This window comes from Nymphalis io, chromosome 25 (genome assembly GCF_905147045.1).
Source record: "Nymphalis io chromosome 25, ilAglIoxx1.1, whole genome shotgun sequence".
NCBI classification, from domain to species: Eukaryota; Metazoa; Arthropoda; class Insecta; order Lepidoptera; family Nymphalidae; genus Nymphalis; species Nymphalis io.
The window spans coordinates 249,856-276,811 of NC_065912.1; the positions used below are offsets into that span (position 1 = coordinate 249,856).

The 26,956-nt window shown below is 33.0% G+C and overlaps 2 protein-coding genes across 2 annotated transcripts in view; both read left to right on the forward strand.

Moving 5' to 3' along the window:
* Positions 1 to 26,956, forward strand: part of LOC126778314 (complexin) — a 297,079-nt gene that overhangs the window by 49,350 nt on the left and 220,773 nt on the right. The gene's annotated exons all lie outside the window — the stretch shown is intronic.
* The window catches only part of LOC126778031 (uncharacterized), a 179,606-nt gene that overhangs the window by 38,189 nt on the left and 114,461 nt on the right, over positions 1 to 26,956 (forward strand). The gene's annotated exons all lie outside the window — the stretch shown is intronic.

The following is a 26,956-nucleotide window of genomic DNA, read 5'->3' on the forward strand; positions in this document are numbered from 1 at the left end:
TTCCATATAGGCGTAATTACACATTTAGAAATATATAAGTTATATATTGGAATAGTTTATGGAAGTAAATACTCCACATAATCTGGTGCGCCGCAGTGAAATTAAATGTAGAATTAATTAGAATCAAGCTCTTTTTAAAATATGTCATCTATCAAAATGAAACACTGATCCATCTGGCCTAACCATAGTTAGAAATTACACTAAATAAAGGGTAATATTTTAAATTTTAAATAATTGTTATACTGATATTCAATTATTATTTTTCTTGCGAAGTCATTGTTTTTTTCATGTAAAAAACAATATTTCTTTTCGTCAATTCAGAATGTTGCGAAAAATAAATAACGGCCGATTTCGATGTATTTTTTTTCATTTGTTCGATACACAAGTTTTGAAAGTGAATTGGTTTTTTGGGGCGTAGTCATATAAAATATAAAATTGGTGTATTGGTGGTATAAATAATGGGAACGTTATGTGTATTATTTTTTATATGATATAAAGTGTTTTTCCTAAACAGGACATATCCCACTTGACAACAACCCTCTTATAAGGAGGACAAATAGTCGAAAGTTAAGTAGTATTATTGTATACATTTACAAATCGGTAATATCTCAAGTAAGTATCTCAAATATTATAGTTCTTATGAAACCTCTATTGTTATAAATGAATACGCCTTCTTTCATTTTTTTATATATATATATTTTTAAACTAATTAATTACTTCAGTCACGGCAGTAAATAACTACTAAAAACTAAACTAACTACTAAAATTGACGTTTTATCGTTATTATAACTATTGTATAAGAACAAAAATCTAGTAATAACAATAATAATTATGCCTTAAACTTCAAACTTATATACATACAAACTTACATACGAACAAACACTTGACAAAAATGTTAATTATAAATTAGTCTTAAATAGTATTTATTATATATATATTAGATAGTCCCTGAACGTCTTACTTTGAGCTTAAACTTGATGTGTGTTATCACTTTAACACAATTTGAATACCAAATGTAATCGATTTGTTATTGTAGCACAAAGACAGTAGATGTCGAACAGTATAGCGATGTACGATAGTCGTATCACAGGCTACTATGAAAGGGTGCTATCTCCATCGACGACGGCAGATCTCGAGTAAATTGAACCCTTGTCGTATTGACATCGGCCTGACGTGAACACACCCTTTTGTGATACAATGTAGCCGAGTTGAATATAGTCGGGCTTTAAGCTGGAAATATGGGAATATACGAAAAGTATTAAATAAATTCCAATATCAAGTCGTATCCTTAGAACAATTTTTTAATAATTATATTAAGGAATATATTTCACAAGATTGTTTTCGCGATATACTTATTGTGTTACAAGACTTAATAATAAATAATAATGTTAAATAAATATATTATATATAAACTTAATAACAAATATATTCAACGTGAAATATAAATTTAATACTGCCGGCCGTTGTAGATAGAAAAAGCATTGAAATGAGATCGCACGTTGAGAGGGGCGTGTAAGGGACGCGCGGGTGAAATCTGAAATTTTGTTGGCTTAGGCTCTTAACTGAAAATTCCAATACTTTTTAATTCCAACATTTTTACTTATCCTGTATACTAGAACTAGAACAATGAATCAGCTTATATGTAAGGATTATTATATATTTGTCTTTATACATATCTATCCAACATACCTAATCAATATTATTATGTAAAATAAACTATGTATGATTAAGTATATATCATTATTTTGATAATCCTGTAATATAAAACAATTTACAAGGAATCCATATAACCCTTATATATAACGTTTCGTAGCAATTCGGTAGAAACGTTACATTATAAATTATTGCCCGGAAGTGTTTCAGACCTTTCCGTAACCTTTGCAGATTAGCGGGACTCGGCGCGGCTGTCTTTGTATATGATTAATCATAAAGGGATCATGGGTTTCAATAGTTTTATGTCACGTTTATCTACAATAGTATAGAGAACTAGATGATTATATCAAAATAGTGGAAGGTTTGAGTTTATATTTATATCTTGAAATTTATTCTAGCCGAGGCTGTCCTAAAGAACAGATATCGTGGTTGTCGAGAAGCTCACTGGAGTCGAGGGTTTCGTTGCTTAATTAAATGTTTTTCCGCGGCTCGGGATCCACGGCTCTCGAAATAACGACACAAAATAATAATGATATAAAAATATAGTATTTAAAAATAAGAATGACATTAGATTTACAGATATAAGAATAAAATGTATTAGAATGTAGTTTGTAATTAACAGAACTAACACACAAAAACTCGAAAAATGGTATTGCCCCAAACGTCTGTGGAGATACTAATTAATAATAAGAAAAATAAAGATACAGTTATTCAATGTGTGGAAAAGCAGTTCAAAGAAAATGGAAACGAATGGATTGTAAAAGTGCCACAGAACCTGTGACAGCACATCTGTCTTTTGTATAAGTAATAGGAACTGCTTTTAAGTTGGAAAAATTGGAAAAACTTAGCTGATACTTTAGTCCGATTTATTTTTATTTAAACCGAGCATTGCTTTGAAACTGACAAATAGAATGCCAAGAAAAGTCGAGAAAAATTCAATGCTATCAATATATCCATCTTAAAATTGTGTGAATGTTAACCGAAGGTTTTTATGTGGTCAGTTTATGTTTTCGATGTGTCCACCAGCCTGCACTACACTCCCGGTGGTTGACAGATGATTCTTAACCACTGAATTTTAAAGTGCTTAATTTGTATTAATATATACATATATTTCTTTTTTATATAATATATATATATATATAATATATATATATATATATATATATATATATATATATATCTTGTGTCTGGCGAGGTCGGATGGCGTAGTCTTAGACCTGCGTATCTAAAAAACCTGGCAAAACCAAGTGTTCGAGAATCGTGGTGAAGTAGGCTTCAAGCCATCTCGCCAACAGTGGGACGTTACAGGGTTCTATTCTACTTGTTGTCACACCACATTAATGGGATTCAGTTCATGCGCTCGCCAGGCGTATACTCATAGATTTTATATTTTACAACTTTGCGAAACATATTTTATATGGAGACTCGACCCCATAACAGTTTTATTACATACGTACATGTTTGTGTGAAAATGATTCTTAGTCAAAGAAAGTTTAGCTTGTAATGTCACTCTCGAACAATATTTTCTATGGCATTTCGAACATGAGAATCTCTCTATTGACCGGGAAATGCATAAGCTCAGATCAAACTTTAAATATTATATAAATCGAAGATTAATAAAAAATTTTACAATACAAAAATATCTTCAAATATCCTAAGCAACATTAAGTTTTATACAAGATATGATAAATATACTTATTTATTTTCCTATATTGAAAAACCATCACGATAACAATACGAGTTGAATGCCTTTGTACCAGGCTCGCAGACATGGCAAGGAGCCAGCGCTGCTGTTTGGCAGCATGCCAGTACATCGATCGTTATATACCGGGGGCGAAGTTCGAACGCCTCGCGAGCGCTGAAATGTAAATTGCGTCTCGTATTTTGTTCGATTGCGCAATATCGTACTGTTTATTTTAATAGGGGTTCTCTTCGATGATTGAAGTTGTTCTTTTCTACTCAATGTTTGAATTTTCCGAAGTCTAATTTCGTATTGTGCTTTTTCCTTCGAACATTCTTTTCTTATCCACATTTTAAGCTACTGAGGGTTAATGTGTTACATAAATACAACTAGGTAATATAAGGGATGTATGTAAAGTCGGATAGTTGTTTGTGTTTAGATTTGGGATCAGTTTCTTATTCTTAATAGTCGGTTTACATTAGTCCAGCGTTATGATCCAGCGCAACACAACTTATAAAAACGTACTAAATATAGATGACATGTTGTTTCCAAACTATGGCGTAATTTTTTAAACCACATTATTCTATGCGGTAAGGCCTTCTGGCTGCCGCCTTCTCATACAGTACAGTACAGTAACAGCCTGTTAATGTCCCACTGCTGGGCTAAGGCCTCCTCTCCCTTTTTTGAGGAGAAGGTTTGGAGCTTATTCCACCACGCTGCTCCAATGCGGGTTGGTGGAATACACATGTGGCAGAATTTCGATGAAATTAGACACATGCAGGTTTCCTCACGATGTTTTCCTTCACCGAAAAGCACGAGATGAATTATAACAGATATTAAGCACATGAAAATTCAGAGGTGCTTGCCCGGGTTTGAACCCACGTTCATCGGTTAAGATTCACGCGTTCTTACCACTGGGCCATCTCGACTTCTTCTGGGCCTTCTCATAAAATTAGTTAAAGCAATCCATATTTCCTGGTGTTACGCACCTGGTGCTGATTGTTAAATGTGTATTAAAAATATAAATTATACATGAAAGAATAATACACTTACAATAATGTACTTATAGAAAATGTTTTTAAAATAAATTATAATATTTTAACTAACCGCTTACAAAGCGGATCGTTAGTGAAAAAAGCAAGAGCAAGGCCTTCGAGACAGAAAAAAAATTAAATGCAAAAAACATTTTGTTAGAAAACTCGGACGACAACTTGTTCATTGTATTTAATATAGAATATTAAAGTAGCAACACACTATGTGCTACGTCACCTTTTACTCCAGTAGAAGAGCTTTATTTAAGCATTAATTAATTAATTAATTGAAACTTATATTTAAATTAAAATATTAATTAAAATACTTCAAATATTACAATTTTATTGCTATTAAATTGTTTTATTGCTTATGAAATAAAACATTAAACCAAGTATTAAAATAAATGTCGCCCATGATTACCTGCAACGTATAGAAAGGTGCTGAATGCCGGCCCTGAGTTCTCTGTCAGAACGATGAAAACGCATCGATGTGCAGAACCGTTTGGTTGGTAAATAGAACAAAACAACCACACGGCCCGGGTACATATCAAAGATTTCCCCTACGTCAAAAACGAAGTGGATTTATTCTAGTCTGTCAAAACACAGCAATACAGAGATTTTATTGCTGATACAAAAATATGAAATAACACGTAACACAAGTGAGGACGAGTGCGTTAAAGGAGGTTTATTCGAAAACTTTCTATTTCATTTTACGAGAGTTTATACTATTTTTATTATTACGCATGTACGTGACGGATACTCGACGGTAGGCCTTCGCTCAGATACAATATAAACATGAAATAAAATTTCTGAATTACCGGGTTTGGATTCAAAATATTTACAAATAATAGTGGTTTGTTAAGGATGCAGAAAATTAACTATTCGTTTCCCCTTAAGTTGAGTTCATTTCATTTCTTTTTCTCGAAGTATGTGTGGTCACTTTTGTCATTAATATTTTATTTTTGTTAGTGTTGATATCATTATTTATCTCGTTGATATATTTTATATTATTTTTTCTTTTAATTTATGGGTAAAAGTGTCTGAAAGAGATGCGTTGGCATTATGTCAAAAGTTGTCTTATTATTTCAATTAATAAAATAAATAAATGCTTGTACATCGCGATCTCAATAGTATTTAAGCACATTGAACCTGATTGTTGAATATTACAACAATTGTTTACAAGGCGTCCATAATATGTTACTCTGTGGTTTTCACTTCGACGTCAGAACTTCCAGAGCTTTCGACTTGAATGCGATTGTTGAAACATTATAAAAAGGTTCAATTTAATGTTTGCCTGATTTTATGACAACCCTAAATAAAAGAAGTCTTATTGATAAAATTAAAAAGTATTATAGACTTGCCAAGAAACGGCAATAAGCTCCATATTTACCTTGCCCAGTTATCAGTCAGATTGCCTTCCCACTGTATTATTTGAGGAAATAAAATCTGCAAAATATCTCTTACATATTTATCTAGTTTCAACTTATTTAATAATATGAGTTTATGTAAATAGCTTTAGATTGATTATTGTTAGAATAAAATAATGCTGATGTCGAAATATGTACAAAAAAAAACTAAACCTAACCCGACTAGAAAAAACTTTTCGTAATGTCGCTCATGCGTCGAAACCATATTTAGACGTAATGTGCTTTCCATGGCAACCCACGTCACATCTGACGGCCGTCGGAAATCTCGCAAGTCATGCAGACGGAATGTTACATACGAAGAAATCATTATATGATAATCGATAAACTTTACTGATTTATAGTATTCCCATTTGTATTGTAACAATGTTTTACATCTATTAAAACCTTTGTAGGAAATTATTTGAATAAACAATTTGTTTGATTTTTAAGAATGTCTAACCACGTTTTCATTTAGATAATGGGTCACAGTGTTTTCGGAAGGTGATCAGAGACATTATACATATATCTATAACGTTGTTTGTAAGCTCAAATTGTATTTTTCCTCATCATAAGAACTTCATTTTCTATTTAGAGGTTTCAAACTTTTAGTGACAAGTTCCTACAAATCCGGAGGGTAACGGAAATCACCTTATATATGTAATAATAAACAAATAACATAAGTTTGTTTCTTATGAAAATGGAATATGTAACAACTCCTGGCATATTACATTTTAGTTTTCATTAAATTAATTCAAGAAGCCAAAAAGGGAGAAACTAAACAGAAAATTACTGGTGCGGCGATCACTCTTGAGTACATCTTACCGGCTATAGTTACTGGCGAAGTTTTAAGATCATTTCAATGTTTTCTCTCGAGAACAGTTGACTACCAAAGTTCTGGAACGTTCTAAATCACGGCACTTCATAAAATGTGGTATATACTTACGAAATCTACTTCCCGGCAAAAGTATTAATATATTTAAGCTATAGCTTATAATGAATAAGTAAATATAATAAATAAATACTGTACTCTGACGTTATTTTTAAACAATATACGGCGTAGAGGAAAATAAGTGTTTGAAATATATCCTATAAATATTACATTTAATGTATAACTGCGTCGTTGGTCTAGTGGCGTGGTTGGTAGATACATGCCTGTCATGCCGAAAGTTGTGGGTTCGATTTCCATCCAGACCAGACATTTGTGTGTATGAACATGTCTGTTTGTCCTGAGTCTGGGTGTAATTATCTATATAAGTAGGTATTTACAAAAGAAAAGTAGTATATGTAGTATATCAGTTTTCTGGTTTCCATAGTACAAGCTTTTCTTAGTTTGGGATGAGATGCCTGTGTGTGAATAATGGCCCAGGATATTATTATTATATTATTAGTCCTGGGTTCAAATCCCAGGTCGGGCCATTAAAAAGTTATTGAGCTTTTCTATTTGAAAATTCTCATTAACATCTTGGAGTCTGGAAGTTGGAAGTGTGTACACTCCCGTGCCTCGAAAAGCACGTAAGTCGTTGGTCCTGCGCCTGAACTCTTTCCGGTCGTAGATTGCCGTCCCATCGAACTATAAGACTTACTGAATAGGGAGTGCACCTGAGTTTGTACACACACTTGTGAACTATATGCCCTGCGACTAAACTCTTGAGATTGACCGCTGTGGCCGAAATCGGTCTGGAGGACTATTAAATTTAATGTTTATATTAAATAATTGACATTTAAATCAGTAATATAGAAGTAACTCCTCGTTGATTTTCATGTACAATATATGAGGTGTGATATGGTTGCTATAATTATTTTGATACATATATGTAAGTATAGATTTTCATGCCGATTCTCTTTGGTAGAATCTACATGCAGGTCTTGTTGTAGCTTTACATTTACTTTTATAAATGTACTCGTAACTGCCTCTTTTATTAATAATATTATAATATGTGTACGTCTGTACAATATTTTCAATAAATCGTATTTTATCCCTTACTTAAACTAAACTAAACTCAATAAATTACGTAAAATATGTAACTTAATAACTTTAAGTTGAAACGAATCTCGACTTAACAAGTTTGCTTGTGAGCAATTAATTATCTATCGATAAATGGTTTAAAGTTGCTTTCACATCGGGGAACTTAATAACGAAGACTCTAGTTCGTGAACTCGTTGGTTTTATTATTATTTTCTGGATAATGAGAATCAAACATTTCCACTGAACCAGCAAAATTGCAAGATTAAAATTCTTTATTCAAAATAGGCTTTAAATTTTCAATTCTAATTGTCATATTTATTGATTGTACTTTGACGATAATTAATGCTTAGAATCTTTATTTCAACTGATGTGCTTAATAAAAAAATGTCGGATGATGAAAAAAAGTCCATCGGTTGTTGGTCAAGAAACTCTCACTAGCAGCTTCTCTCTAGATAGTGCTCATGGCTCCCATGAGCGACGAACAGAAACATTCATTTTTATATTATTTATTTCTTTGAAGTCATGTGATCCTATTTTATTTATTTGTAGATCATCATCGTACTTTTATACATCGTAAGTTTTGTTTTTTTCTTTAAATAAACGCATATTTAGCCTCTACATACGTCTAATTTATAATTTATTACCGATTTGACATATCTTATTAGGAATATATGAATGCAAACCAATTAAAAATAGTAAATTGTCTATGATTTAAAGCATCTAAATTATTATTCTATAAATATTACGTACGAGTACTAGATAAAAATCGGCAGACGACCTATCTGTGTATAATTACTAATTGGTAATTAGTCATGACGTTCGTTCGAGCGGTATAAATGTCCTACAGCACAATATAACCAGATAACAAAAAAGTTATATGAAAACCTTCTAACTCTTCTCCGTGAAAAATACGTACAGGTATGTGAGAACATTCGTCAAGTCAAACCGTATCAAAGTCTATTAGTATGAAACAAATACAACCAACATTTTGAACATGATCAATATCATAGAGAAGTTAAAAGTTTCAAAGTATTTCTATGAAATAGAAATTTTTAAGAACCGTGCTCTTCAAAACCTCGGAAATATTATCGATACGAGAACGAAATAGAAGATCAAACATTTTTAATGGAACAAACAGAGATAGATGACAGCTATGTAAATTTGCAGCATCGGTCATCTGCCACTAGCCTGCCAGATTCCATCCATTATTAATTGGAATTTCATTGCGACGAAGAAATATAAAATGAATTTTACATTACAGAAATAATAAAGGAATTATTACTTGAGTTGTTTTTAATCGCTTATTTTTTATTATTTAACATATTCGATTTACACATAACCAAGTTTACTTTTTATAAAATCGTAAGTGGTCACCAATGCCTATATTAGGTCATATTGATGCTATAAGAAATATTAACGATCGCTTACATACTGGGAACTGAGATGATACGGTAAAAGAACCAGTGTAACAACAGGCCTTGTGCCTTTAAATCGGTACACAATAATACTTTGAATGATATGTGGTTAGTAATTTATATGAAAAAGTTTAGAAAACTTCAACGGTTACAATACATGACAATACAAATAAAAAGAGAGCTTCATTGTATTAACACAAATGAAACTTATTACCTATAAGCGGCAATATCACTTATACAGTGATAATATCATCGCAACTGTTGTAATATAATATTTCAAATTTGTACTGAAATCAACGAAATTGAACTGCCACACCATTACGTACTCTAGACATCTGTCAATCCTTTTAAACGTGACGTTCCTTTCACGTTATATGATCCTCTAGTAACAATAGAAAGTTTGAATATTTCTTATTTTTAAACATTTACATATAAAATAAATCGCTATGTAAAACTGATTTTGTACTACGCATTTCTTACTTGCTATCTTTTTGGTAAATACTTTGTATGTGTTTAATGCGGTGGTGTACTGGTTACTAATAAAAGTATAGTCACTACATAGGCGTCTGATTTAAATTTTGAAGAAATCACTTTTTTACCTTTAGTAAAAGTACGTAATCAATTCTCAATACGTCTGTATATTTGTTTCTATATGTATTCCACTTTCTGTTTATGAAACATTTTTTGATGATGCTTTTTGCATTGAATTCAGAATACATCCAAAATGATCTCTCAATCTTACTGAACATAGTTAAATTTTTATTCAGGCATTTTTCTTAAGATTTATTTAAAAATAAAATAAACATTTTATCACTTTGATCTTTTAATTAATACAATAAAAATAGTACAAGTCTACTTTATTTAAATAAATCACTTCTTTGGAGAAAACTTTTTGACTTTAGCAATTTCAGTTACACTCGTTATTGTCTTAATCTGAACGATTCTCAAAGGAAAGGACAAAGGCGAAATAAAGTTAAGTAATATTCTCTTCCCGCCTTTATTAATTACACTTTGATCGTTCATTCCTCCGTCACTGACTTACTCGTATATACTAATTTTCTTTGAAACGAAATTCTGAGGAGTTCTTGAAATCGGCAGTTTTGTTAATCTAATCTAGAACTGTTTCTGATTTGTGGTTTGGAACAACATACATGCTCTCGTACTTCATTCAAGTAAGACCTTTCAATTGTCATTTATAAATATTCAAGCTTTATACCAATATTTTTTTTATTTATTATTTTATTTTATAGGAAGCCAACACAATGTACAATGTTTTTACTTGTTTGTCCCAGAAAATTACAACTCCAAATAATGACAAAAAAAAGACTTAATTAATGAACCTTTCGTGGCAGTACTTTGATATTTAAATTTAAATATGCAATCCGTCATAGTATTCTTTTACTGGTACTTATAATGGTACATATATCTGAAATTCTGCAAGTAATGTAAGCCCTTTGGTGTTGAATATGTCGATGGGTGGTGGTAATCATTTTCCATCAGGTGAGCCTCCTGCCTTTTTGCCGCCTATAACATAGGAAATCGTTTATATAAATACAATATAACACTCTTCATTGTACAATAATAAATAGACAAGAGAGATGTACAATAGGCGACCTTATCGCTAAGACAACGATCTCTTATAGGCAGCCTTAAGGTAGAAAAGAGAAACATAACGAAGAGTAGGGGTGTACATATACAAGTAAACAAATTTTATCAGTTATAAATGAATTTTTTGAAAAAAAAAATGTATATTATAAAATACCGCTGACCTTTTTCATTGGTTCTTTTAAGATTGATATAGACTAAACATCAGTAAGCTGTTTCCAAACCGGCAATTTTTTTATATAGAAAAGGAAGAAACGAGCATATAGGCCACCTGATGGTAAGTGGTCACTAACGCCCATAGACATTGGCATTGTAATAAATGTTAACCATCGCTTACTTCGCCAATGCGCCACCAACCTTGGAAACTAAGATGTTATGTCCCTTATGCCTGTAATTAGACTGGCTCACTCAACCTTCAAACCGGAACACAACAATACCGAGTACTGCTGTTTTGTGGTAGAATATGTGATAAATGGGTGCTACCTACACAGACGACAAGCTCGTCTGTGTAGGTACCACCCATTTATCCTATCCCATTATTATATCCAAAGCCCTACCACCAGTAAATTTTTAACAATTATAATGTAAGCTTCTAAATTGAATACAGATTTTATCTTTAATTTTGACTATAATATTGTATGTACGATGATACTCTTTATCTAATAATGTATTTACATAAACTTGTAATAAATATATTGGCAATATAAAATTATGTACGTTACAGCACAAATTTATATTGGTTTATTAATATAACATCGAATCCAGCCATGCGAATGTCCTTATGAATTTTGTACATACGGAGAGAAGATAAACCCCGTTGTAACTGCTCATAATAGAGAGCTATTTATCTCCCTAAAGGGTTATGGTCGGAGGCAATCGCTCTTCGTATTACTGACAGCAATAGTAAAGAACACACTCGACGATATCAGTTACATATTGTATTTTAATTTTAAATTCGCAGTTTGTGTTTTAAATTACGTTTATAAAAATATTGTTTGCAATATTTAATTTACTGATTGGAAATTTTTCTATGTTGTAAAATTTCAATATTTTGAATCGAAAAAGTTTTTTGACTATTATAGTAGATAAAAATAATACTATTTATGTATGTCATTGTATAGAAATAATATGAATAAAACGTTCAGCAGACAGGAAACATTGAAACCCAAAGAAATGTTAAATGTGACGTTAAATAAACTACAGCATAGTTTGGTTAATAATTTATACATATTACTTCGTTCGTTGCTAGATATTACTAGCAACGAAGTATATCGCGCCACGAACACCAAAGGGAAAAGATAGCGGCGGCGTAGACGGCACAATAGAGTGCCATGCCGTTTGCCGTCGCGGCATACGAGTCGGTCTAACCACTGCGAATTTTAAAGAAATGCGGTTTATTTATTTATACTTTATTGGTGTAGTTTGTTTTGAAAACTACGCGAGTATCTTAAATATCATCAGTGTTATTCTGTTATAACTCACTTCGATCTTAATCGCGAAATGTTAAAAACCAACTTATAATTAAACGATATTTTGATGAATGTATTCTTAAATTCTTACACATGTTATTCCCTTCTGACGTTTTACATTCTGTATTGTCCGGTGTTCTGTCTGTGCATTACATAATTGCGCTACAGGAGCTATTAATTTAATTGTATATGATTATTACATCTTATATGGCGGATGAAAACAAGTACATGCTGTGTTTCTTGCTGATTCACCGCGAAAATGTATTCATCAATCATAAATAAACACATGAAAAATCAGTGGTGGTTGGCCAGTTTTGAACCCGCAGTATTCGGGAAAAATTAGTATTCTATCAATTAGGCATTCTCGGTTTCAACAAAAATTAACCTACCTGTCTTGCTATTCTTACACATTCCTGTGTTTAAATTCCACGAAGAAATCGCAAGAAGAGATCGTGTAATATAAAATTGTATTATAGATTTTCTCACTTGAACTGGAAGTAAGAAATTTTTAACGAGATCAGGAAACAGTCGAGCTTCGAGTGAACTTCGACTTTTATTAATTTCCGTTTGAGTTCTATCGAAACTATACTGAAGTTTCATTGAAAAATTAATGTGTGTTTCCAAGAAATAGTCTTCAAATATATATTTATATAATATTACTCTATACTTATATACTTTAAGACCTTTATTATAGAAGCATATTCATATGCTTAATTTGTGTTTGTTGGGTGAGTGAGCCAGTGTAATTACAGGCACAAGGGACAGACATAAGATCTTGGTTCCCATGGTTGGTGGCGCATTGGCGTTGTAAGTGATGGTTAACATTTCTTACAATGCCAATGACTATGGACATTAGTGATCACTTACCATCAGGTGGCCGATATGCTGGTCCATCTACCTATTCTATAATATATGAAATATTATTTTCTTTCATTTTAATTAATTGAGCCTTCTTTGTTATTTTTTTTATTTCTTGAATAATCCACTCGTTCACAAATCATAGCCTTTGTTACTTCGAACATTAATTTTCTCTTCCAATCGTTATTGGTAGAAATAAAAATATTCTTCATTCAATTAAGATTTTATAAACACCTTTAAATATTAAAGCTAACACTTAGCTTTAATAATTCCACCAACCCGCATTGGGGCAGCGTGGTGGAATAAGCTCCAAACCTTCTCCTCAAAAAGAGGAGAGGAGGCCTTTAGCCAAGCAGTGGGACATTCACAGGTTGTTACGATTAGCTTTAATATTTAAAGGTGTTGTGTTGTAATGTTTACAAAATCTTACTTGAATGAATGTTTACAAATTTTACTGAAATGAACTGACAATATTAAATTGTTCTTATATGTATGTATACACAATAATTTAATTTTTTTTTTATATATAACAAAAATATGGTAAGCTATCAAATTAAAAAAAAGAGAACGTGTCTAATGTAAAATAGAACATATGGCTAAATAAGTATTCATTGCCTTTCGTAGCGTAATCATAAGCTTACCTATTTACTGTTGCCTTTGTTACAAAATTATATTACATAACAAAATTTGTTCAAAATTAACCCGCAAATCTCACTTCATAGCATTTAATGTGTCAATTAAACGAGTTGAATGCTGTCTACTGAATTGTCACATGTTAAATTCGATGACATATTCATATCAATGACACTCGGCCCCAATCCATCACAATATCACATTAAATCCAATTTTGTAGACCCTTATACTTCACACGATCCTAAGAGCTCGTCTCAATGTTATAAACTGACACTTGACACGAGAAATTTCTGTGCTATGATGGAGTAATTTATGTATAACATACGATGTACATACTTCTCATTCTTCATATATTATAAAATAATATCTTACGAAACTAAAGTATACATTTTAAATAAATAGTCATCTTATAATGTTCTTTTGCTTATAACAGCATAAACAATACCGATGAAATGGAAATGTCATCAACTTGTCGTCAGAATTTTATTTATCATCATCTGATCTCAGGACTTCAACATTGTACATTACTCCGGAGAACTTTTTAAGATGTTGTAGGAATTTTATGGTCTAGTCTGAGAGAGGACCCACAATATACTCGATAATATATGTCTGTCCAAGTGTTATCCACAGTGCCAGGATTGATTGAAATGCGGAGTTGCATCTCTACTTAGGTGGATCTCAGCCGACAGCTTCAGAACAAAAATAGTAAAGTTATGTTTCCTATTTAATATCTTATGTAAAACGTAACGACACATATACGCATTATTCCATAATATTCTTCTTCTTCCTGCCCTTATCCCAATACGTGGGGTCGGCACAATATGTATTTTCCGTGTGTATGTGGAGTTCGAATTTGTGAATTTCCCATCTGTCCTATCATATAAATTTATTTAAGAGAAAGAGAAACAACAGAGATTCTGATCGATTTACTTCATATAATCTTCATAAGTCTTACACAGATATACAAGCTTAATGAATATAATAAACACTATAACATAATATAAAACATATAAAATTTATAAACACTATTAATATTTTATTACGGTGACATTTAATTATCCTCATCTTTAGTTTGAAATTAAACCAGAAAAAACAAACTTAAACAATGAACACTTTGAAAATTAATCCTATACTCATTTGTATAATTGTTTAACTCATAACTCATATTTGTTTCAACATTATAACTCATATATTTAATTCAATTTTTTCTTAAAATATCTTTTGTTCTCGGTTAATAAAGCAATACGATGTGAATATCTTACTGCTGGGCAAAGGGCACTTTGATAAGAAGGCTTCGCGTTTAATTCAGCACGCTATTTTACGGTAGATTAGTGTAGCAGTACGAGTACCACCAAGTACGATGCTGCTCCAATGCGGGTTCTCGTTTAACACGCTCGAACTTATAAAAACTTTATTTATGAGACTATTTTAACACTCAGCGTGTTACTTTACATTTAAAAAATTATAATGTTTCTAATATTCGAATATTTTTAACGTAACGACATAATAATGCTTATAAAAACATACTTGAATTAAGCTTATTAGTTGTAGTAAGATAACAGTTTATAAAGGTCCCAATGCTGGGTTAGGGTCTAGGAGGATTAATAGAAGCTTTGATCCTTTTTCCACCACGCTGCTCTAATGCGATTTAGGTGGACACGATTTTGGCGGATTTGACACATCCTCACGATGTATTCCTTTACCACTGAGCAAGAGAAAATTATATATTATAGATGGCACTGTAAGAAATATTAACCATACCTTACATTATTAATGCACCACCAATCTTGGGAACTGAGATCTTATGTCTCTTATGCTTGTACTTACACTGGCTCACTCACCCTTCAAACCAACAACAGTACCCAGTATTGCTGTTTCGTGGTAGAATATGTGATGTTAGTGGGCTGTTCCTAATATTTTACATCTGTATATATATATATATATATATATATATGAATGTTCAATTAATATATATATACTTCAAACATTAATGTTATTTGTACTTATATTGTTAACTGAATTAATTTTATTAGGGTCCCTAATAATGATTGTAAGGGTAAGACGTAAACGTAACAAAGATAATATATCTATTTCGGGAGTCACATGGGATTCGTATCAGATTTCCCCGTCGCATTGTATTGTTTATTTAGGTTATATAATTAGTATTTAATATGCAAATATATATCTATGAGTTAATTTAGACGTTTACTATAAAACTATCTCCACTGGGACAATAATAAATACGTACATAGCGGTTATATTAATGACTAAGCAATGCTAAATATATAAAAAGGAGTGACGGTGTATAAGGATGGCAAATCTACTTTTGGTAGTTTTGTGCCGACTGTGTAGGTACCATATATTAATAATGATAATGACTTATCGATTTCTGACATTTATATGGCCGACGTTCAACCATAATAATTGCGTTTCCAACCTCCTTTTATACTCTTATTTTTCCAATTTTTGCTTTAGTCACTGAAGCTTGTCAGTTGGCTTCCAAATATAAAAGAAAATGGGTTGACAAACACAGGAAGAAACGTACATAACTGTTTTGTCTTTGCCTATATATGTATGTATGTTAATGACATGAGATTGAATTAAATGAATTAAATATGTATATCAAAAGGTTTTTTATTGAGGCTTGTTTTAAGATCATATTTATATAAAAACATTTTATATATTTTTATTATTATTTTATTTATTGTTCTACAAAATCATAGAGTATTTTTCAATAATTTACAAGCTTTGCGCATTTTTCCTGCTGGTAGCACAATCATAAACCGATAAAACCATATTCAGCTACCCTTTACGGTCGTTTGTCGTTGAAATGGCTGATCTTATAAAGCTATTTTAAACCTTGCGTGTTTTGTGTTTGTAAAGAGTAAACCGCGATTCTATCAATTGATTCCATTCGTGCAATTTATAAAAGTAACAATATTTCAAATGAAAAAATATTTTACTCCGTAAGTTGTGTAATATCTATTGAGAATCTAGATGTAGGATAGATAGAATACATGGATCTTCACCTAAGATCTGAAAACTAAGAACTGAAATTCAAAAATCCAATGGGATTTTGCATGTTCTTCAATGGTGTTTTAATTCTTCTCGCGTTTTTTGCTGAAAGAAAACATCCTGAAATATGTTGGATGAATTTACCATATCATATGGATATATATCCAGAAACTCGCAATGGAAGAGCTTCATTGAGTAAGCTCTAAACCTACCATAAAGGTGGGGCTGAGTGGTCCGTTATACGAGTATAATGGTCTTAATATTAGCATATATAATACATTTATACCGAAACTGCCGTCTCTTTAACATCACTATAATTCTCACAAACATACTCATAACCATACATCTCTAAATTGGCCCGCGTCTGACTCGTCAGTGTCAGGTTTCAGTAAAATACGACACAGATAAACAAAGAGGGACAAAGATAATATCAGAGTGTACGAAAAACAGTGACAATTTGTCACGCTCTGTGCCCTCGTGATAACTGCGGCCGACAACTTTTGACCCCAATTATTTTTCTATTCGTCGGGCTTCACTTTCAGCTTCCCGGTCCAGTGGGGATTGCGAAAATAATAGTTTGTGATATTCTAGCAACGTAATGGAAATAAAATAAGTTTTGTCGTGTAAGTATTTTATTCGATAAAATATTAGCCCATATATGCCCCACAGCTGGACAAAGGAAAGAGATCTTGTTTAATAGGAGGCTTAGAGCATATTCCGGCACGCTATTTTCCATATCCGTTATACGAATACTATCAAGTAAACGTATAGAAATATGGAATGTGGCATAGTTGTAGTATTTCTTTCTATCAAGTCGCCAATGTACACGAGTACAAAGCTGTTTTGTGTTTTTAAAAAAATCGGAGAAACAATGCAAGTAAAATAAAACAGTCAGTCATAGTGACTGCCGATAGAAGTGAAAACTTGAAACTGTTAAATATATTCGTCCCATTTCCACATCTATTGGCACTCCAAGTAATAATTCTATCCCCTTTTAATATACAGCTTTTTATTCATCAAAATACACAATATGTCTTAAAATATTATATAGATAATACATCTTAATTCAAATAAATAATAATTAAAATACACTTGTTATTTTTATATATTGTTAGTATTTACATAAATTATTTGTACTTTCAACGATTTCATTGTATTATCTTTAGCATGTCGGTGACATGACGGCACAAGTCTATCCCCTACGACAAATCAGCGCAACGTGCCTAAAAATGATTTCACATTAAAAATGTCAGTCAAGGTAGGATAAAATAAAATAAAAAAGTACTATCAAGTACAAGACAGTGTTTGTTCTCGATTTGAACCTATCATATCTGGGTAAGAAGCAAATGTTCTATGTATCAACTACGCCTTTTCTTAATTACTATTTAATTATTGTATTGTAATTAACCGTCAGAGAGAATTACGTTTTCATCACTAAAACGAAAGAAAGATAACATGACATGAAGTTAGTACTTCGAAGTCTATATTATTACAAATTATAAATCACAGACAATTTACGAAAATATGTAACCATATAATAATAGTAAGCCCCCATTTGGCTCACTCGCAGTAACAGCTTGCCAAGTAATGGTTATCGTTATGTCAAGGAAAAGCTTTTGTCGAATCGCTGCTCGAGAAATATTTACTTGTGTGTTGCCGTAATATATACAATATACATGTATGTATTGTGTTGGTGTTTGTATTGTAGTATAAGCGTCTGTTATATATTATTTTTCCCTTGATACATCTGCGCGACTTTGCCTTTGTTGTAGATTGCATATATTAACTTGGTTTATTAATAATTTCGTGTCAAAATAACTGTCGAATATCGATAAGATAGTACAAGATGAATGTTTCTTTTAAGAAAAGAACCTACTTATTCCTTAAAGGCTGTTAACGCACCTGCATTCCCTGCAATATTGCAAGTGTCTATGGGCGGTGGTAGTCACTTTCCATCAGATGCCTCTTGCTCAGTTATTCTCTCTTACATAAAAAAGACTATAATATTATATAAGATTATAACACGCTTTATAATTCGTTACGTTTCGTTCGATTTACTATTCGTTGATTTTCATACATAATAATAATTTAATTGTATTTAATTAAGACATATTTACACTCGAGGACAAGTAAACAGTAATTACTGAATTTCTTGTCGGTTCTTCTCGGAATAATACACATTCCGAACCGGTGTTAGCTTTGCCTTTAATTCAGTACTGTTACATGACGATCCCAAAATGCTTATACGAGCCTATTTGAATAAAGATTTGTTTTATTTGGGTTCAGGTTTAACAGGTTATTCGATACAATTAACGAAATAACATTAAATACAATACAATTTTGTATCCAGATTTTTCTCAGTCAAAGTGTAACTTCATACTAAATTATATATCGATGGTGTGTTAATCACTCTTAAGTCATATAAAATAAGTTGTAATTTTCCTCTTCCCTGTACACGATTTATAATTAACACGTTTCAGAAGAATAAATATGAAAAATATGGAAATATCGTCGCTTTCGTGAAAATTTAATTAAACACAGTTCAGTAGTTTTCACGGACCGTTGATTGCAAACAGTTGAAAAATTGTTTTGTTGACGCTTATTTATTGCTGGAAATGTCGATAAATACTGTTTATTTTATCATGAACTTGAAAAAGAAATTCATCTCTCTTTTTAGCATTGCGATAATTGTATTTTTTATGGAGATCATTGTTATTATAGGGTATAAATGTATAACATACTCATAAATTATAATAACTTACATTTAATTATCTTATAAAATACGCAAAGACAATGTTTCATTGGTGTTGTATATTTTACTCAGCTATGATGCTATTACCCATTATAATACAACGCTGACCAGGTCTCGCAAAAATAAACAGGTAGACGTTGTCCTGTTTATGTATAAAACAAAATGTAACGGCGATCCTGAAAGGTATAGAAGTTAATGTGTAAACAAAGTGGAAAAGATAATAGCCTTCTCCGTAATAAATACATATACTAGGCGCTAACTTTCATGGTTACAGGTCAAACGGTGACGATATCTCAAACAGATAAACCGATATAAACATAAATATATATAGATTTATGTTTGTCGATTTTTTATTTCGACTTTTTTTCTTTCATTTTCTTTTATTTTATTTAAAATATAAAAATAGACCGGCATTGTAACAAATATTAACTATCCCCTACAATGTCAATGCGCCACCAATCTTGTACCTGCAGATACACTAGCTTACTCACCCGTCAAAACAGAACACAACAAAACTTGGTATGTCGGAAGAGCATGTGATAAGGGGATGATAAAGTATGTTTTGCTTAAAAGTATAACTTAGTGACAAATAAAAATAATCAGCTAACTTTAAACAATTGATAAAATTTAACTTTCAATTTTAAAACTATATTTATTTATTGTTTGCTTAATTCATAGATTTTGAAATTCACATTAAAATATCATGTTTCAGTATGAAATGACAAAATTCTATTTAAAAACTAAATAAAACTGTGAGAGCAATAAATGCAATTAGTGTTGCGTTGAATTTAAACGAAACGTTAATTTTTTTTAAAGAACCAGAGAATATTTTATAAAAATGGTGTTTTCAGTAGCGAGACGTTTTCTACAATTAAGTAATTGAAGTTGAATATAGAAATCTATTAAATGGAACATTTTTTACATCTTTTATAGCAATAATAACGGAAATTATTCCTTTTCATATTGTTTTTTATCATTTTTAAATATGAAGAAAGGTGATATTTTCTTAACATCATCGATCACAAAAACTGGATTTTATTTCTGTCTGTGTGCGCTTGTGGCATAATAACTATTCTAAAGCACTTGATAGTATATACTTTTGTAATATAATATGTAGATAATTTTTATATATAGATAAATTAAAGTAGCAATAATATTTCGTAACCGTTACTACGCCGTAGCATAAGTGATATGGTAGCTGTCTCATAGTATCTACTTGTAACTATATTAACAAATAACTTGATTACGAAGTACTTGACTAAGTGTTTGTTAATTATAATAGAGTAGGTATTTATTAATATTTTTATGATATATGTATTAAGTTTAATGTCTTATTTATAAGTCATAAAAACTATTCAGGTACCAAAAAAGTAAAGTAGGTGTCGAAAAGTAAAAATTGGAGAGAAAAGATTGATTGACTTTTCGTCAATACTACTAAATACGTGTAGACAACAGGTGTTGGTTATGATATGTATGTCTGTCAGTGTTCTGAAATTATTATCCGTGGTAACAAGGCCGACAACTAGCCCACCAGCCTTTAAAATATCTGGATGTTTCAGTGATAGTATCTGGAGATATTGATTCTTTCATTTAACATTAGTTCCATTTCATCTTCAAATATGATAAAATAAATGCTTCCGCCAAATAAGTAACTGGGTCACATGTCCCTTATTTAGTTGGGTCGTCTGCCGGTGTATTGGTCGAAATTAGGTCGGTCGCAATCCGCGGAATATCAAACTGGGACACCTGCTGACTATTATTATTTCAGATACCTGTTTTTTTCTAAAAATAGTTTGGCTTGTATTCTTTGGTTATCGCAGCAAAAAACTTATTGGATTGGATAAAACTCACTAATTTAAATTGTATCAATTATGAATTGTCGTTCTAAAATAGTATTGTCAGATTTTTGTGTAAGAACAATAATTCTAACGTGTCAGTAACAAACGCAATAAATATTCACTCATGTTTAACCAGTTTTACTTCAATACTCGGCATTGAAGTGTTTCTGTTTAAAAATTAGTCGACCAGTGTAATTACTAGCGCATAGTTCATAATATTCAAGATCGAGTGGTTGAAAGCGCATTGAATTTTTATTTATGAGAAAACAAGTATCTATGAATGAAGGTAATCATTTACCATCAAGTGATCACGTCGTAATGTCGTATTATACATTTAAAAATTATATACGTGTAAAGTATTGATTCTATCAATAATCATCAGTAAAATACTCCCGACCTTACTAATAATCGTTGTTTAGCGGGTGACTAGTTAAAAATGCTGTGTTTCTTCTTTTGAACGTCAAAACATCAATGACAGAAAGAATAAAATCGTAAATTTTAAATTAAACGTTATTATATTTATAATTCTCCGTACTGCAGGGGTACGGAGAAAGAATACATTTCACTGCCCCTCTCTTTCCCATGGGTGTCGTAAGAGGCGACTAAGGGATATCTGAGCGACCATCTGCTCATCTGGTGGTAGGATGCTAACATCCGCCTAGCTTGTTACCACCGTACGCATGGTGAAAAACTCGTGAAGTGGCTTGCAGCCGCGTTTCGAGGTCAGCCAGCGTACAGCCAGTGCCCGAGCGAGTATTGCCGCGATGGGTGTTGGTCCAGTGGAGACGGCTGTTGAACCAATGCCGGGGGAAACTGTATTGACCTGCCGGACAGGGAGACCTGAAGAAACGGCTGTTCCGCTGGCCGCCCGTGGCATAGTACAGGGGCCCGAGCGTGCCTAACCAGCTCGTGAGGCTGCCCCACCAGGCCACGCATAATCTCGGGGTGGACCGTCGTGCCGGTTGGTGACCGGAAGGTGGGGTCCCGGCGGCCACTTCCGGGGGGGTTCGGGGGCCCTTCCGTCCGGCGGATCAGTATATTTTCCCTTTTGGCAACCATTTGGGAAAACACGCCTCCATATTTTGCCCATCCCTATCGTGGCAATACGTCGCTCGCTTCACGTCTCTTTTCCTTATTTTTCCAAATGGTAGCGCAACTAAGAAATAACGGTCGTTCAGCGGTGCACACCCCTACCATACCCACGCTGTTTGAGGTCGAGGTCTCTAACATCCGAGGACTCCACGCTAACCTCAACCTTGTGTCACCATCTCGAGACAGCACGGCCAGCAATGTTGTTTCTCACGGAGACGCAAATACTCCGCCCTGCCGACACCAGCTACCTTAACTATCCCGGCTACATGCTTGAAGAATCTTTTAAAGCGAAAGCCGGAGTATGCTTGTTCGTCAGGGCGGATGTTTGTTGTCACCGATTGCGCTGCTTGGAGGACCCCTCCTTCTCCATGTTGGTGGTACGTGTGGACCTGGTTCATCAGAGTCAAGTCTACGTGTGCCTCTACAGATCCCACAATGGTGACTTCACCATTTTACCCTCATCCCTCCCTCTGTGGCACACCGCTGATGATACAAAGCAAAATCGCCATGCTGGGGATGGACGTTCGCTGCGACCTTAGTCCAAGGGATTACATCGAGGCTATTATAAAAACAGTTTCACGGAAACTCGGAGTTCTGAACAAGGTGCGGCGTTTTTTCACGCCACAACAACTGTGCCTGTTATACAAAACACAGGTACGGTCTTGCGTTGAATATTGCTCGCACCTTTGGGATGGCTCCGCTAAGTACCTACTGGAGGCCTTGGACCGGTTGCAGCGACGTGCAGTACGCATTATTGGCGACGTAAAGGTCACAAACACCCTTGAACCTTTACAATTGCGTTGCGAGATAGCAGCACTGAGCGCTTTCTACCGACTGTATCACGGCGAGTGCTCTGAGGAATTATTCTCTCTAATTCCTGCTTCCCCCTTCCTTCTTAAGTCCACGCGAGCTGGTTCTCGATGTCACCGCCTAACTGTGACATCAATTCCATCGCGCACAAAGAAATTTGGCAACTCCTTTCTTTGTCGCACTACCAAAAAATGGAATTCCTTACCAGCTCACGTGTTCCCCTCCTCTTACAACCCGGGTTCCTTCAAACGAGGCGTAAAGAGGCATCTTGCAGGCCGGCAAGGCGGTGACGGCTAGTACAGAACATTCTTCCCGAATTGCACTGGCCGTCGTCGCGTTTGGACTCTACTACCACTTACCATCAGGTGGAGTAGAGTCATTTGCCATCCCGGACATATAAAAAAAAAAAAAAAATGTGTTTTGGAAAAAAATCTCAGACCGCTGCTAGATAGCTGACAAGCAATAGGAAAGTGCAATCTATATTGAAAAAATATGTTGATTTTTATATCAAATTTTCAAATGAAACATAAAAAAGTATTTCCATAAAATCCTGTACATTTTATTAAAATCGAAAGTTAGTCTACCGTGAAACACGTAAAAAGCTTGCGTACAACTTTCTGAGTTTGAAAACTGATGCTTTTAGGATTTGAACATAAACTTTTAAATCACGCCGTAATGGACAAGTAGTGAGTATATGTTTAGGTACACTCATATGTAGCATTAGTAGCGAAGTATTGTAGTAGTGACTTTGGTTATTATATTACTATATTTAAAAGATATATATTTGAGTTAAAAGTTATAATTGATATATATCTGACTCTATAATTGGCCTTCGTGTTAGCCCGTCTGAGTACGTATTGCCCATTCATCATATATTTAACCACCAAGCAGCAATACTTAAAATTGATATGCTCGGTTTTGATCGGCTGTGTAAGCGATGGTTGACATTTCTTACAATGCCAATGTCTAAGGGCATTGGTGACCACTTACAATCAGGTGCCCCATATGCTCGTCCGCCTTCCTATTCTATAAAAAAAGGTCAATAGTTGAATCCTTTTTTTTTTTTTTTATAGAATAGGAAGGTGGACGAGCATATGGGCCACCTGATGGTAAGTGGTCACCAAACGCCCTTAGACATTGGCATTGTAAGAAATGTCAACCATCGCTTTTAGCCAATGCGCCACCAACCTTGGGAACTAAGATTTTATGTCCCTTGTGCCTGTAATTACACTGGCTCACTCACCCTTCAAACCGGAACACAACAATATCAAGTATTGCTGTTTTGCGGTAGAATATCTGATGAGTGGGTGGTACCTACCCAGACGGGCTTGCACAAAGCCCTACCACCAGTAAAATCCCTTTATTAATCTGTTTATCTACTTTAAATAATAAAAATCAGCTGATTGAATTCAATTATCACGATTTGTATAGACTTAATACAACTCGTTATAGCTGTATGTAATCTATCTCGAATATTATTTATAATATTGAATTTTCATGTACTTATTTTGTGTGAATAATACTTATTTCATATTTTACGATAGAATATTGAATAACATTTTATCATAATATGTAAATGTTGTAAGATATTTTGGGAGAGTAAGTCTTTAGGTAATATACATTAGAAAATATTTTGTAAAAAAATATTATTGCATAACTACGAATTGGTTTCTACAGCGTCGCTTTTCCTTCGCGACACTTGAATTATCCGGGATGAGTTGCAAAGATCGTTACTGTGAAACGACTCTTAACGTTTATATTATATATTTAGGAAAATGAAAAGATTGAAAATAAAATCATACAAAATTTAAATACGAAAAATTGTTTACTATTTTTATAAAAAAGTAATCGAATCAAAAGAAAAATACAAATATATGATTTTATGCATATTAGGTAATAATAACACTTGTAAGATGTATAAAATTGTAAAAGTTTAATGGAACAAAGTAAAAGTAAAAAGATAACAACCTGTAACTGCTGAAGCTCCTTATGAGACGAGAAAAAATTTGTAAGCACAAAACTTTGTATTGTGTACGCTGTGATCCTACAATTCCCGGTAAAGATGCACGAGTTGTAAGCACTGAGCCGCTTCGAAGCTACAGTAACAGCCTGTGAATGTCCCACTGCTGGGCTAAGGCCTCCTCTCCCTTTTCGAGGAGAACGTTTGGAGCTTACTCCACCACGCTGCTCCAATGCGGGTTGGTGGAATACACATGTGGCAGAATTTCAGTGAAATTAGAAACATACAGATTTCCTCACGATGTTTTCCTTCACCGTCAAGCACGACATGAATTATAATCACAAATAAGCACATGAAAATTCAGTGGTGCCTGCTCGGGTTTGAATCCACGATCATCGGTTAAGATTTACGCGTTCTTACCACTGGGCCATCTCGGCATCTCGAAGCTACGCTCACTAAAATTTTGAATCTCGTTGTTTTAATTTTACATTCAAAATTTATGAATGAGACACTTAGATATATTTGGTTGGTTTATTTCCTCTGCAACAAAAGTATACTATGCTAACTAACATTATAAATACGAAAATAAGTTTGTTTAAAACTAATTTGAATAAAATTATCTGTTTTCCCATTAGTTTTTGTTTTTCACATCACTTTTAAAATGCAAAATCGGCTGAAGTAATATCGAATTATAAATACAGCGAAACGTTTATTTTTGAAGTTAGTATATGTATAACGTTTGTAACAAAACAATTGGTTACGAACGGAAAAAATCCATTAAAATATATGAAATGCTTTTGTTATTGGAACGTTTTTCTGGTTATTTCAAGTGGAAAATTAATAGGCAATAGTATTATCGAATGGGAAAATTGAGTTTTATTCTTGTGTGGCGATGAGTTTACGTTTCAACTAGCGATGCATCACGGTTTGTAGGTACAGTAGGTACAGTCAGCGTCATATAAAAGTGCCAGATAAGATTGCCACGGATATGAATATAATTGATCTCTCTAGACATATTTGGTACTACTTACTTAAGTATAATACGCTGATTGTACGTATTAAAATTATTTATGATATTTATTTATATCCTTTGCTTTCAATTTCATTTTTTATATTATATTAAAAAAGAAAGAAATACATGCATTTTTCAATTACTCTTTTGATAAATGACAAAATTAAGAGTTTTACAGTTGATGAAAATCTGAAGTATTATCTTCTGCGATACTTTTAAAATCATCTGTACAAAAAACATATTATTGTATCATTTTTTTTACTTACACTTGACGCTTTTATATTTATAAAACAAAGAAAAATATAAAACCACTTAAAAACAATGAAATCATTTCATTTGACTGAAGTTCAGAAATATATCAAAGAGATGTGTGCAATTGTCGATGCGGTCGGATCATTGTTTGTGAAGATTGAATTCAACCCGCAGCACGTTTGCGTCGTCTCGATTGAATGGAGTTGACCAGTGCTACTCCAAATACAATAACGGACGGTGTAAATAAAAGATACATCTATTGATGCGCCTTTGGGGAAAAGACCGGCTCGTGTGCCGTGACGGTAAACGGTATGACGTCATAATAAGTTTTATATCTGTTGATTGGTATTTTGATTGTGGCTTACATTAGAAATTGTTCAAAACTAAACATTCCTATTTCACGTATCACTTTATTTATTATAAAGTATATTTCGCAGTATTTTGCATTAAAACAAGTCTTCGTGAAATTTTTACGTATTCGGAAGCGCATTCCGTCCATAAGTAACGC